At 44.4% G+C, this 13,680-nt stretch overlaps 1 long non-coding RNA gene across 2 annotated transcripts in view; it reads right to left on the reverse strand.

The window, feature by feature from the left end:
• LOC145723684 (uncharacterized) overlaps positions 1-13,680 on the reverse strand; it is a 100,076-nt gene that overhangs the window by 27,909 nt on the left and 58,487 nt on the right. Inside the window, exons 2-3 of one of the 2 annotated variants that reach the window (XR_014148942.1) lie at positions 7,639-7,728; positions 5,257-5,474 (exon numbers count right to left, since the gene is read on the reverse strand). This is a non-coding gene — a long non-coding RNA (uncharacterized LOC145723684). Of the gene's footprint in view, positions 1-4,386; positions 5,475-7,638; positions 7,729-13,680 lie in introns of those variants that run through there. The other variant, XR_014148941.1, reaches the window with a different exon arrangement.

The following is a 13,680-nucleotide window of genomic DNA, read 5'->3' on the forward strand; positions in this document are numbered from 1 at the left end:
TGAGTTCCTGCTGACTCCACGACAGGACAATCAAGTGAGATGGCTTCATGGGGGCCCATGAAACACCACGAGATGCCACCTGTCCTCACAAATAATTAAACAGACCAATGGTATCACAAGGAGGGCTGAGAAGGTTCCATGGGATCTCAGAGAAAAAGAACAGAGACACAACAGCCACGTGGTCACAAGCATGCTTTCAGAATTAGATGGTCAAGCTTTAACTTCTGATTCTTACTAGCTGGATATCCTTGAGCAGATTTCTTAGCCCCTCAGAAGGAAGCTGGAAAATACACGCTAAGTCAATTTGTCCCACCACTTAGGCCACAGAAGTTGGAGGGGGAATAGAAGGGTGGCTTCTGCTTGTCCAATGTCAACTGAAGATCCCAGAATGGGGGCAAAGAGCCCAACACTTAGGATCAGTCAGCAAAAAGCCTGGCTCCTCTCACTTTCAACTAGAAGGGAAAACCATCAGCAGCCACTCCAGTCTGTCGTTGGAGATGCTTTTTCAGTTACCAATAACAACGGTTGCCATGGAGATGGGCAGTCCAGCCTGCCAGCCTGGAATAACTCTCAGGCCAGGACTGGATTAGCCATATCCAAACCCTTTCCAAACCAAAGAGGCGGTGTGAGCCCCAGCTCTCTTCTGCTTTATTTTTCTTTCTTCTTCCTGTCAGAAGGTCTCACTATTTGAAAATAGATTGGGATATATGGCAAAGGCATGGAAAGTCTCATAGATTGTTCAGTTACTAAGTCTTTTATAAAGTCAGAGGTTGGTGTTGGGGGAGGGGGGTTGTCACAGAAGGTAGATGAAGCAGCTGTTGGTGTTCAGGAATGTAGCAGGGTCTGTGGAATCCAGGACTGCTTCTGGAATCCCTAGAGGTCTGTGCTGGGATCAAACTCCACAAGAGAGCCAGGGGAAGACAAGGGTGTTTCCAGAGTTAGTGCATGGATGGGCAGCTGAGAATGTGCCCCAAGAGGAACTGTGATGCCCACACTTGAAGGGGACCAGAGCTTCTCTCCCAAGTTCTTGAAGGTCACTTCTGGAGAAAAGGAGGCCAAATCAGAAAATAAACCAAAATGTTAGTGGTAAAAAGAACCAGAGACCAGATCTCTTCACAACAAAGAAAAACCCTTAGAGGGGGATGGGCTTACCCATGGCTACCTTAATCTCATACCCAGCAATCTCCACTCCCAATCTGGGTTCTTCCCATCATAACACAGATCTGGGTTGTTCCTGGAAGGTTACTCAACATGAGCTGAGCTTCTAACAATGAGAATACCATCCACAGACTGGTTGTCCTGGGAGGTAGTCAGGACTATATGACCTTGGAGTCCCATCCTCTCTCAACTCTGTGATTCTTCAGTGAGGGGAGGTATCCTGGTTCAAACTGGAGCAGACCATACCAAACTCCACCAGCTTGGGTCCTTCTGCTGTTTTTCCTCCACTCCCAGGCTGGGCCTCCAAATGGGGAGGGCAAATGCCTTCTTAGCTCATGCACAAAGAAATGACCAGAATTACTTCACACGGCAGCATCCAACCCAGCTCCATGCCCAGCAGCCTGTATGAGGCCTGGCCCAGAGGTCTTCCTGAAGATCTATGAAAGAGCATCCGCATGTCCCTGAGAGACAGAGGTAGGGAAGGTCTTCCCCAAAGTCCCAATGGGAAAAAGAAGCAAGCCAGTGGCAGCCCCAACAACTCCCATGGTCTGAAGTCAAATTTAAGAGAATGTGTAATAAAGATCTGACCTGGGCACCATCCTGTGTACCATCAGCTTCCAGAGGCATGAACTTGGAAAAATTTCCTAACATCCCTGGAGCCTGGTTCCCACAAGTGAACAAGCAGATATTCACGTGTGCTCATAAAGCAGATCTGTAACGAGGATTAAGAAGCCAACCCAAGAAAGCACCCACTATGATGCTGGTAATAATTGATGGTTACCAATTTGCTTCAAAGTGATGAAGGGGTAGGGGCGTCTGGCTGGCTCAGTTGGTAGAACATGTGATTCTTGGAAAAAAAAAAAAAGAACATGTGATTCTTGATCTTGAGTTGTGGGTTGGGGTTGTGGGTTTGAACCTCATGTTGGGTGTAGGATTACTTAAAAATAAAAAATCTTTAAAAAAAAAATTGATGGAGGGGAGGCACAGGAGGGAGAAGAGATGAAAGGATAGACCCTGAATTGGTATTAAAATTGAGGCCTGCAAAGACAGAATTATCTTTCTAATAATACTACAATGTCATTTACCTTTCTCCCTCTCTCTCATGAGGGTACTGTGGAATTTTCCAGAGGTTACATGGCATGTGATTGGACAACTGTTAAATGCAGAAGCAGATCTTAGAAGACAGCTAGCTGCCTATTAAGCCAGATATTCAAAGGATCTGCAAAATGTAAAACAATGCCTCTCTTATTAATTTTTTTTGGAAAAATATAGTTTATTTTTTATTAAAAGGTTATTCAACAGCCATTAGGACAGCTATTACTTAAAAAAAATTATCAGTGAAAACCACAAGTGTTGGCATGGATGTGGAGAAACTGGAATGTAAAATGGTGCAGCCACTGTGGAAAACAGTAGGGTCGATCCCTAAAAAATTAAACATGGAATTACCATGTGATCCAGCAATTCCACTTCTTGGTGTATGTACAAACAAACTGAAAGCAGGGTCTCAAAGAGAGATCTGTGCACCCATGTTCGTAAGCAGCACTGTTTACGACAGCCCAATGGTGAAAACAACCCAAATGTCCATTGATGGATGAATGGATAAACAATATGCAGTCTATACATATAATGGCATATTATTCAGCCTTAAAAAGGAAGGAAACCCTGATATACGCTACAACATGGATGAACCTTGAAGATACTACGCTAGGTGATGTAAGCCGGACAAAGAAGGACAAATACATATGATTCCACTTTGGGAGCACCCAAAATCGTCAAATTCCTAGAGCCAGAAAGAAGAATGGTGGTTCCTAGGAGCTGGGGACAGCGGGGATGGGGAATTAGTGTTTAATGGGGACAGAGTTTTAGTATGGGATGATGAAAATGTTCTAGAAATGGACGGTGGTGATGGTTGCACAACAATGTGAATGTACTTAATGCTACTGACCTATACACTTAAAAATGGTTAAAACTGTAAATTTTGGATACATCTTACCACAATAACAACAAAATAAAATAAAGTAAAATCTAATGGATGATGTACAACTGCCATCTAAAAGCTTAGAATAGATATAAATTATCAAGGACAAAAGTTATTTGTGTTGACATGAAATGGGATTATTATTTTAAATGAGTTAATATTTTTAAATGTCTAGGTTTTATGGTAATACAGTAAATATCAATGGATGCAAGCCACAGAAACAAAAGCTCTTGGAGGTCCTCAAAAAATTTTAAGAGTGTAAAATGAGACCAAAAAGTTTGAAATGTCTACTTGATATTATCTCTCTGCTTTGCATAGGTTTTAAATTTTCCATATTAAAAACATTTATTTTAAAAAGAACAGTAATTGACTATTGTCTTTCCTTCTTTGCTGTTTGGGCAAACTGTTTAACCTTGATGGGCCTCAGTATTCTCATCTGTGAAGGGGGTAGATAAGTCCAAAGCATGACTCCATGAATCAAATCTAACTCCACACAGACACAGGGGCTCCTGCCCCCACTCCCACCCCCACCTCCAGCTTCTATGGAGATGTGAGCCTCTCCAGCTCAAGGAAGAGGGAGTGTGCTCTTGTGTTAATCAGATCCCATTAATTTTTCAAAGTAGACAACAGCCCACTTACTCATCTCCCATAGAGGCTCATCCATAATTGATCCTGAGCTGCACTTATCCAAATAGATGGAGGAGATGCCCAGGGCACGTGGGGCTCTGGGAGGGTTTTCTGCTGATGAGCCTATCTTCCGAATTAATGTCTGTAGGGAGAAGGCACTCACAGCCATGACCTGTTCTAACTAAAGGGGGCTGACACCTTTCCTTCAATCAAGAATGACAAGGAAGAGATAAAGAAACTACTCCCTAAATGCTCTGAAGGATTGTTCTGAGGTTATGTTTAAGTACAAATCAGCTTGAGGGAATTGGTCTAAGATAGCCTTGTGGAACACTCAGGTGCATACAGACCTCAGCAAGTCTGGACCTCAAACTCCTTTGATCATGGCCTCTACTTGAGGCCGTACAACTCTGCCCCATCCCCACTCCAGAATAAATGCCAACTGGATGGAAGATTTAAATGTTTTTTAAAAAGAACTAGATAGGGGCACCTGGGTGACTCAGTCGTTAAGCGTCTGCCTTCGGCTCAGGTCATGGTCCCAGGGTCCTGGGATGGAGCCCCGCATCAGGCTCTCTGCTCAGCGGGAAGCCTGCTTCTCCCTCTCCTTCTCCCCCTGCTTGTGTTCCCTCTCTCTCTGTGTCTCTCTCTGTCAAATAAATAAATAAAATCTTAAAAAAAAAAAAAAAAGAACTAGTTAAAATGCTTAAAGACAACACAAAGTGGACATCTATCAGATGAGGAGAGATTCTGCGGTAAGAAAGAGAAAAGCATCCCTGACATTTGGCAGAGCTGGCCCGGTGCTCACAACGAGGTGCGGCCATTTTCCTGTTGAACATAAACAATCACATAGAGTATCAACATCAGACAAGGTTACCCTGTGACCATGACTGAGCAAGACAAAAGCAAGACCACTCTGTAATCATCTCTGAACTGTATTCATTTGCTGGAAAGTCGTAACAAAGTACCACAAACTGCGTGGACTGAATAACAGAAAGTTCTTGTCTGGCAGTTCTGGAGGGGGCAATCCTGTGATCAAGGTGTCTGCAAGACCCACTTCCTCTGAAGGCACAAGGGAAGGGCCTGTTCCATCCTGTCTCCTACTTTCTGGTAGTTCCTGGGTTTGTGGCAGCATAACTCCAACCTCTTCATGGTGCTCTCCCCGTATGTGCATCTCTGTGTCCACATTGCCCCTTTTCATTAGGACACCAGTCATATTGGTTTAAGGGCCCAGTGCACTGACCTCATCTTAACTAACTGCATCTACAACTACGCCATTTCCAAATAAGGTCACATTCTAAGGTATTGGAGGCTAGAACTTTAACATATGAACTTGGGGGGCACACAATTCAACCCCTAACCCATGAACTTGGGCAAAAATGAGGACATTGTCCAAACCATAAAAATGATCAAACATCCCCTCTATTTGTCTTCGAGGGCTGCTAAAACAAGTTACTACAAGTTTGGTGGCTTAAAACAACAGAAATTTATTATCTTACAGTTCTGGAGGACAGAAGTCTGAAATCAGTCTCACGGAGCCAAAATCAAGGTGTGGTCAGTGCGGTGCTCCCTCTAGAGGCTCTAGGAAGGAATCCATCCCTTGCCTCTTTCAGGTTCTGGTGGCTGTTGGCATTCCTTGGCTCATGGCCACATCTCTCCAATCTTCAGTGCCAGCATCTTCAGATCTCTCTCAGCTCTATCTTCACATCCTCTTCTCCTAAAAAAGACAGAGACACAGAGACAGAGAGAGGGTATGTGTGAACCTCTACCTTTCTTTTATATGAACATTTGTGATTATATTTAGGGCTCACCTGGATAATCCAGGATATTCTCCCCATCTCAAAATCCTTTACTTAAGCACAACTGCAAAGACCAGTTATCCATCTAAGGGAACATCCGCACGTTCCAGGGATTATGATCTGAGTCTTTGGCAGCCATTATTTAGCCTACTCTGCCCCCAACCCTAGCTACTGAGGGTGACTACTACTTCTTTATCAATTACAGCCTTAATCTCACTCTATTCCTACCACTTTCTACTTAAGATATATTAAAATATGCAATCATATACTTGCCTTCACTTCCAGAAAGCATCTAATTCAGAGAAAAGCCCCACTTCCTTGAAACCTTCTCAAAACCACTTGACCCAGGTGCAAATCCTATAATAAGTACTTTGTAACACCTCTGATAAGGGCCTCACAGCTCCATAAAGTATGGTCTCTCTTTGTTGCAACAAGTCACTAAACCCAACTTTGTTCAACTACAGTATATCCATCGTGGTATTTAGCTAGAGAAAATTTACAGTAGCATAAAAACTGTAAGAGATATCACAAAGAAGAAAAGGCCTAAGTTTGTCTACACAGGAGTGACATCATCAAAAAAATGGCAGAGTCAGATTCTCCAAAAACCCCTCTCTACCACAAAAGCAATAAGAACACTGGCAAAAATTTTCAGAATCAACTACTTCAGAATGTTAGAAATTAACCAAAAGTTTGCAGCAATTGGGGGAGGGGGAGGGCTTTGTTTTGTTTTGTTTTGTTTTCAAGAAAAACAATGACTCTTGATAAGAACAGTGAGCTTTGTGGCATTTTAACTTGCCCTAGTCCTGTTCCCTGCTCTCCAGCCCATAATAACCTTGAAAACTAATGGCCCCAAATCACTAACAAATCACTGGGAAAGCCAGCGGCCCAGCAGCCACTGGTAGAGTCAGAACAGGGTTGGAGCTTTCCAGAGCCCCAATCTCAGAGAATCATCATTACTTGATCTGTCTGGAAGTCCCCTGGAAAACCCCACTTGTAAGGCTCATCCTTATTTGACCTGGCTCAGAGCTCAGCCAGTGTGAACAGTCTTTTTTTTCCCCCCTAGGAGCTTTTGTCAAAAGCAGTAAGTAGCAATTATTTACCATTTTAGCTGCCTGAAGGAGAAATAAGTTTGAACAAACAACAAGCTGACCAAAAAACTTGAAAGGAAAAGCTGGAGAAAGAGAATTCCACAGAAGGCTTGGACAAGAAGGCTGTGCACACACCGAGGGCTGTATGCATGATCAGGAAAGACATGAGATGAGAAGGCCCTAAGTGATCACCGCTGGCTCACCTTGAGGCTCCCTGCAAGCAGGAAGTGAGGGTCAAGGCATCGCTGTAGATGCTGGGCTAGGTAGTGAAAGTGCACCCCAACATGCATACAGAAGCCCTTGGCCAAGCCTGGGAGACTTTCTGGTTCGGGCATTCAAGGAAACCTCTGTCCAATCAAGGGGTAACTACTAAGCTGAGAAGAAGCTTCAGGGGCCACAAACAGCAAAAAATACAGAGACTATAGAGTTAGTCTAGGAGAGTCACTAAACAAATAAACAACAGTAACAAAAGCAGAAAAAACAACAAACCCTGGGAAGAAGGGAGAATATGATTTCAGGAGTTGTCACATTATGTTATTTAGAATGCCCAATTTCCAACAATAAAACCCATAAGACATGCAAATAAACAAGGAAGTATGGCCCATACATACACACACTCACAAAAATGTCTGAGGAAACGGTCCCTGAGGAAGCACAGGTGTTGGACTTGCTGGACAAAATCTTTAAATCAGCTCTTTTAAATGTGTTGAAAGAACCAAAGGAAACCACATCTAAAGCAGTGAAGGAGGAGACGCCTGAGGTGCTGGCAGCAAGAAGGTGGACCAGGAGAGCCCAGGCTCCATACCCACCACAGAAATGCCGATTTCATGAAAGATGACTTCCCAAATCTCCAGAGGGAAATGAACACCCATAACTATAATATCCAAAGAACCAACAGGCTGAATATCAGGAGATCGTCAACGAGACATATTAAAATCAAACTGTCCAAAGTCAAAGATAGAATTTTGAAAGCAGCAGGAGAAAAGCTACTCACCACCTACAAGGGAATCCCCATAAGGCTGGGAGAGGATTTCTCAGCAAATCCATGAAGGCCAGGAGATAGAGAGAGGATGCATTCAAAGTGCTGAAAGGGAAAAGAAAAACAAAACTGTCAACAGAGAATACTTTACCCGACAAAGCTGTCCTTCAGAAATAAAGGAGAGAGAAAGACTTTCCTAGACAAACAGAAGCTGAGGGAGTTCATCACAACTAGACCTGTCTTCTGAGAAATGCTAAAGGGAGTTCTTCATGTTGAAATGAAAGGACACTGAGCAGAACATGAAAACATATGAATGTATAAAACTCTCTGGTAAGGGTAAGCACACAATAAAATTCAGAATACCCTAATTCTGTAATGGTGGTGCATAAATCCCTTTTAATGCTGGCATCAAAGTTAAAAGACTAAAGTACTTAAAATAACTATAGCTAAATAATCTGTTCATGGGTACATATTATAAAAAGATGTAAATAGTGACATCAATAACAAAATGGGGCAGGGGGAGTAAAAGCGTAGCATTTTTGTATGTGAGAGAAATTTAGTCATCAGCTTAAAATGAACTGTCATAACTATGTTTTATGTGAGCCTCGTGGTAATCACAAAGAAGAAACCTGTAGTAGAGACACAAAAGATAAGGAGAAAAGAATCAAAACATAACACTATAAAAAAGTCATCAAATCACAAAGGAAGACAACCAGAGGAAAAAAGGAACTACAAAACAGTCAGAAAAGAGTTTTTTTACATGGAGACACTCTACGTTTTTGCCTATCAGTAATTATTTTTAAAGTAAGTGGATTAACTTACCCAATCAAAAGACACAAGTTGGGTGACTGGGTAGTCAGGGAAGGCCTCTCTATACAGGTGGCAGTGAAACAGAGTCCTAACTGAAGGGATGGAATGTGCCATGCAGATTTCCGTGGGAAGTGCATTCTAGGCAGAGGGAATGGCCAGTGCAAAGATGAATGGGAAAGAGCTTGTTGGGGAGGGAGATGAGGCAGAGCTACGTGCCATATAGGGTCTGGAGCATAGGAGGGGGAGTTGGAAGTGTCTCCTAAGACAGAAGCTTCTGGAGCCTTAATGGTGTGTGAAGGGTCAAGGATTGATTGGTGTTGTGAAAAGACCACTCTGGCTGCCGCGTAGAGAATGGACTGGGGGGTAGGGGTGCAGCACTGAGAAGACCAGTTCAGGGAGAAGGGGAGAGACAAGGGTTTCGTCCCTTGTGGGAGCTAGGAAAACAGGGAAGCAGGCATATTTAAGAAATATTTTGGGGGACACCTGGGTGGCTCAGTTGGTTGAGCGACTGCCTTCGGCTCAGGTCATGATCCCGGGATCCTGGGATCGAGTCCTGCATCGGGCTCCCTGCTCAGCGGGGAGGGAGCCTGCTTCTCCCTCTGTCTGCCGCTCCCCCTGCTTGTGCGCTCGCTCTTGCTCTCTCTGACAAATAAATAAATAAAATCTTTTAAAAAAAATTACTTTAAAAATAAAAAAAAAAAAAAGAAATATTTTGGAACCAGAGCTGAGAGATCTGCTAACACACTGAATGGTCGTTTCCTAGCAAGAGTTTTTTTCTCTGTTCCTTTTAGAGACTTAATTCTTCCCTAATCTATTTGTAGAGAGAGCAAATGAGGGCATTTTTAGAAAGTCTTCAGAAGTGAAAGCTGGAGAGATGAGGTTAAAGGCCCCTAACCTGGACTCTCAAAACTGAAGCATGGCATATCCACAAAAAGAACCACACAACGGGACGCCTGGCTGGCTCAGTCGGTTAAGCGTCTGCCTTCGGCTCAGGTCATGATCCCAGGGTCCTGGGATCCAGTCCTGCCTCGGGCTCCTTGCTCAGTGGGGAAGCTGCTTCTCCCTCTCCCCCACTGCTTGTGCTCTCTCTCGCTATCTCTCTCTCTCTTTCTCAAATAAATAAGTAAATAAAATCTTAAAAAAAAAAAGAACCACACAATAATATTCATGGCAGTTTACCCATAATAGCCCCAAAGTGGAAACAACCCATATGCTGATCAACAGCAGAATGAACAAATAGATTCTGTGTATCCCTACAATGGACTACTAGGCAACAATGAAAAAGCAAAGTGGGCTGCATCTCAAAAGCATTATGTTTTGCCAAAAAAAAGCCAGACAAATAAGAGAACATACCAATGATTCCTCAGTTCATTTAACTGGTAGTGACAGAAACCCCCACAGTGGACTGGAAAAGGGGTAGGAGGTAACATTCTGGAAAACTGGAAATGTTCTATATCTTGATCTATATTTAGATCTGTAAAAAAGTCATGGGTCACCAGTGATAAATCCTGAGGAGAACACATGCCCCCTGATATGAAGTCACGAGAAAGGCACTTCCCCCAAATCCCTAACTCCAGTGCAAACATAAGCAAAACGTCACAGAAACCCAAACTGAGGAACCGTCTACAAAATGCCTGAGCAGTATTCCTCAAAGCTGTCAAGGCTATGAAAAACAAGGAAACTGTCACAGACCACAGAGACCTGAAGAGACGTGGTATCGGCATGGGATCCTGGAACAGAAATAGGACATTAGTGAGGAAGGTGAGTAAAATCCACACGGAGGCTGGAGCTGTATTAACCCTCGTGTGCCAACACTGGTTTCTCACTTTTGACAAGTATATTAGGATAGCGCAGCCGCGGACATTAGGGGAAACTCGGGGTAAAGTATACAGGAACTCTGTACTATCTTTGCAATATTTTTCTGACTAAAAGTATGCTAAAATAAAAAGGTTGTTTTTTTTAAAAAAGCCATTGAGCTGAATATTTAGATTTGTCATTTTACTGTGTGTAAATTAGCTCTTAATAAAAAGTTGGGGGGGAGGGGCCAGAAGCACGTAAAGTGCTCCCTGACTCAGGCCAGCACAGGGCCCAGCTGCAGCCTGTGGGAACCCAGCCAGCAACAGTGGCGACACAGAACCAGCTCTCAGGAAAGGGCTGCTAACTTTTCCTCCTACACCTCCTGCCTGTCCCCAAAGTAGGGCAGCAATGCCACAGCCACGGCAGGGCCACAGAGCATTCTCTCCAAGGGATCTGAAGTCCTCTTCAAAAATCCATTTTCTTCTTGAACGTTATCATTGAAAATTCCAGTCCCAGGATGTGACACAGACCTCAGCAGTCACCGAGAGAGGTGGCTGCTGAGGCCTCTCAGCCTCCAGTCACCCTCAGGAGTCCGCCCTGAGCCTGGCGTGGGGCTGTGCAGAGGATGAAAGAACCACCAGCTCCGGTGAGGAGGCAGGTCATGCCGAGGCTGCCCAGGAGTGATTGAAAGCATGGACTCCAGAGCCGAGCTGCGGGGCTCAAATCCCAGCTCCACCACTTAGCAGCTGAATGCCCGTGGGCATGTTAGCTAGTCAGTGCCTCCAAATCTACATCTGTGAAATAGAAATAATGATTCCTTACAGGCCCTACATTTTTTACATGTTTATCTTTAAAGTAAGGACCCACCTCACCACCTCTGTATCTCTGTAATAGTGGGGATTACATCCTGTGTTCCCTGACATTGGATCTCCACCCCAATATCTTCTACCAGCCCCACCCCCACTAGCTCTCTCAACTGGAAGGCCCAACCCTCCAGGATAAGGCCTTTCATTTTACCCACAAATACCTACTGAGCTCCCTTCCACTGGGGACATGCCACATAACAGTAAGCCAGGCTGGAATCTAGCCTCTGTTTATAGCTTAGATCTCACCCCTCCTGTCCTCCAACACACTCTCTCCATACAGAAGGACTTTCCTTCCCTCACCCCTCACTCCTTGTAACTATCCTCTACACATCCTTCAGATCATACTGAAATGTCACTTCCTCCAGGAAGCCCTCATTGACTCCCCTCGCCCAGCCCATGTCTCCCCTACCTTCCCCACTAGCTAGGGACTCCTCACTTCTGTTTTATTCACTGCTAAGTCGTCTACAAAACCCAGCTCAAAGCCTGGCACCTGCAATCACTGAGTGTTTGCTGAATGAATGAGTGAGAAAGTGAATGAGTGAATGACCTGGGAGAGTTAAGGAAGGCTTCATGGAGGAGGAGGCATTTCATTGGGCCTTAAAGGATGAGTGCAAGTTAACCAGCAGAAGAGTGGGAGGAGAGAAAGGTCTAGGTGTGTGGCCAAGCCTTATGCTTTCTGGGGCCCAAAGGGGAGGTGGCAGTCCAGGCTAATATCTTAGGTTAAGATTTTAGGGCTTGATCCTGTAAGCCATGGGCTGCCAACCCAACAGAGCATCCAAATCGCCTGGGACCCAACTTTTGGACTCTGGTCCCATCAATCTGGATCTCTCAGATTCTAATGACATCCAAGGTCAGGGATCCCTGCTGGAACATCAAGTGGAAAGTCAGAAAGATTTTTAAACAAGGAAGGACATGATTCCATCTTCAGATCTAACACCGTACAGGAAGTGAGGCCAGACAGAAGCCAAGAATGAACAGGATGGCAGAAAGGGGAAAAAGTCAAGAGATTCAGGCTTCCACTGACTGCAGGACAGGGGGGAAATAGTGTGGGTCAGTGATAAGGACGGTGAGCTATGGTTCCACTACTTTTGAAGTTGGTGGAAAATCCGAGAAGTAGGTGTTATCTGTGTATACTAGCAGTACAACTCACCCCTCTCAACACACATGCACAAAAATACACATGCACATAAGCGCACACACACACACACACACACACACACACTCAGCCTTTCCTTGCTGAAGGCAGCTGTCCATCACAGTGGATTGCAAACACACACGCACACACTAAGTCTGGCTAAGAGATCTCCAACCTTACAAAAATTTGCTTGCACACAACACTGGCAAGGGGAGGCCCGGCACAATACCAATTTCCACTGTATCCATTTCCACAGAACAAGAAGACAAGCAGTGGCTTCTAGAAAGAGCTTCAGGCTCCAATGGTTTTGCCTTTTCTGAGAATCAACTGCTGCTTTCATAAACACTGGGTGGGGGCAGGGGGAGGCAGCACAGACAGGGGCTAAGCTATTGCTCATTATAGCCAAGTCCTGATACAGAGAGGAGAAAGAAATCCAGTTTGTACTATCTTCAAATATCACAGTGTTGTGACTTATAACAGCACCCACTGTATCTTCTTGCGTTACAACTGCCAAAAGGAAAAAAAAAAATTGAATTACCATGCTAATGTCTTCTCTTTTGGTGAAATCTGTGATTCAGGTACGTGGATATAAAATACATCATTAGTTGCTTTTAAGCTTGTCTTTAATGATGAAAAAACATTGCAGGGCCTGAGGGGGAGACATAACTAAACTCAGTCGCTGGCAGCATTGGGAGCCTCTTGTAAACCGTAATGTGACAGTGCAGCTTCTTTTCTCCTCTGAGATGACAGTTAATTCCAGACCAGGAAGGCTGTCAAAAATGCTTAGTTCTGCTCCACTTGAGTTAATTACCGGCCCTGGGGCAGGCTGCCCTCCACTCCTCTGCTAATGGGGCTGGGCTCCAGGTAAAAAATCCATTTGCAAGAATGTTTTCCTTGCTCCAGATCTAATTTATTGAATATCAAATATTTATGCCAATGCAATTAAAGTGACAACATTGCTCTCCCTTCTCCCCTGCCCCCAGTCATAGGCAAGCCCAGGCTTGCTGACAGAATGCTTTATCCCGTCAACACAGGGTAAAACTTCTGCTTGAGCTTCTAAAAGCAAGAGCTTTGAAACCCTTTAATCCACAAAGTCACCTGGGACTTTACCTTTATCTTCTTTTGTAGGCAGCCACGTGACAGGTTATGGAGCAATGGCTGAGAAGCTGGGGTGGGAGGCAAAGAAAAGAGAGGAAAGCCTGACTGTGGCTTCAATTCCACCCAAATCCACTGTGGTCCTCTGTGCTCCAGACCCCAGCCTGGGTACTACAGCTGAGAGAGACAGAGTAGACTCAGTCCATATCCCCGTCAGTCTGCTGGCCTGACAGACGGACAGTGTGGGGCATGTATAGAGGTTCCAGAAATGGGTCCTTATAGGTCTGGGGTTTCTAAGTCTTAAAGACCATTCAAGACCCCATCCCATCCAACCAGACCTAACTGCAAAGTTTC

The sequence above is a fragment of the Leptonychotes weddellii genome, chromosome 10, assembly GCF_054177405.1.
Source record: "Leptonychotes weddellii isolate Sample4059 chromosome 10, ASM5417740v2, whole genome shotgun sequence".
Lineage (NCBI taxonomy): Eukaryota > Metazoa > Chordata > Mammalia > Carnivora > Phocidae > Leptonychotes > Leptonychotes weddellii.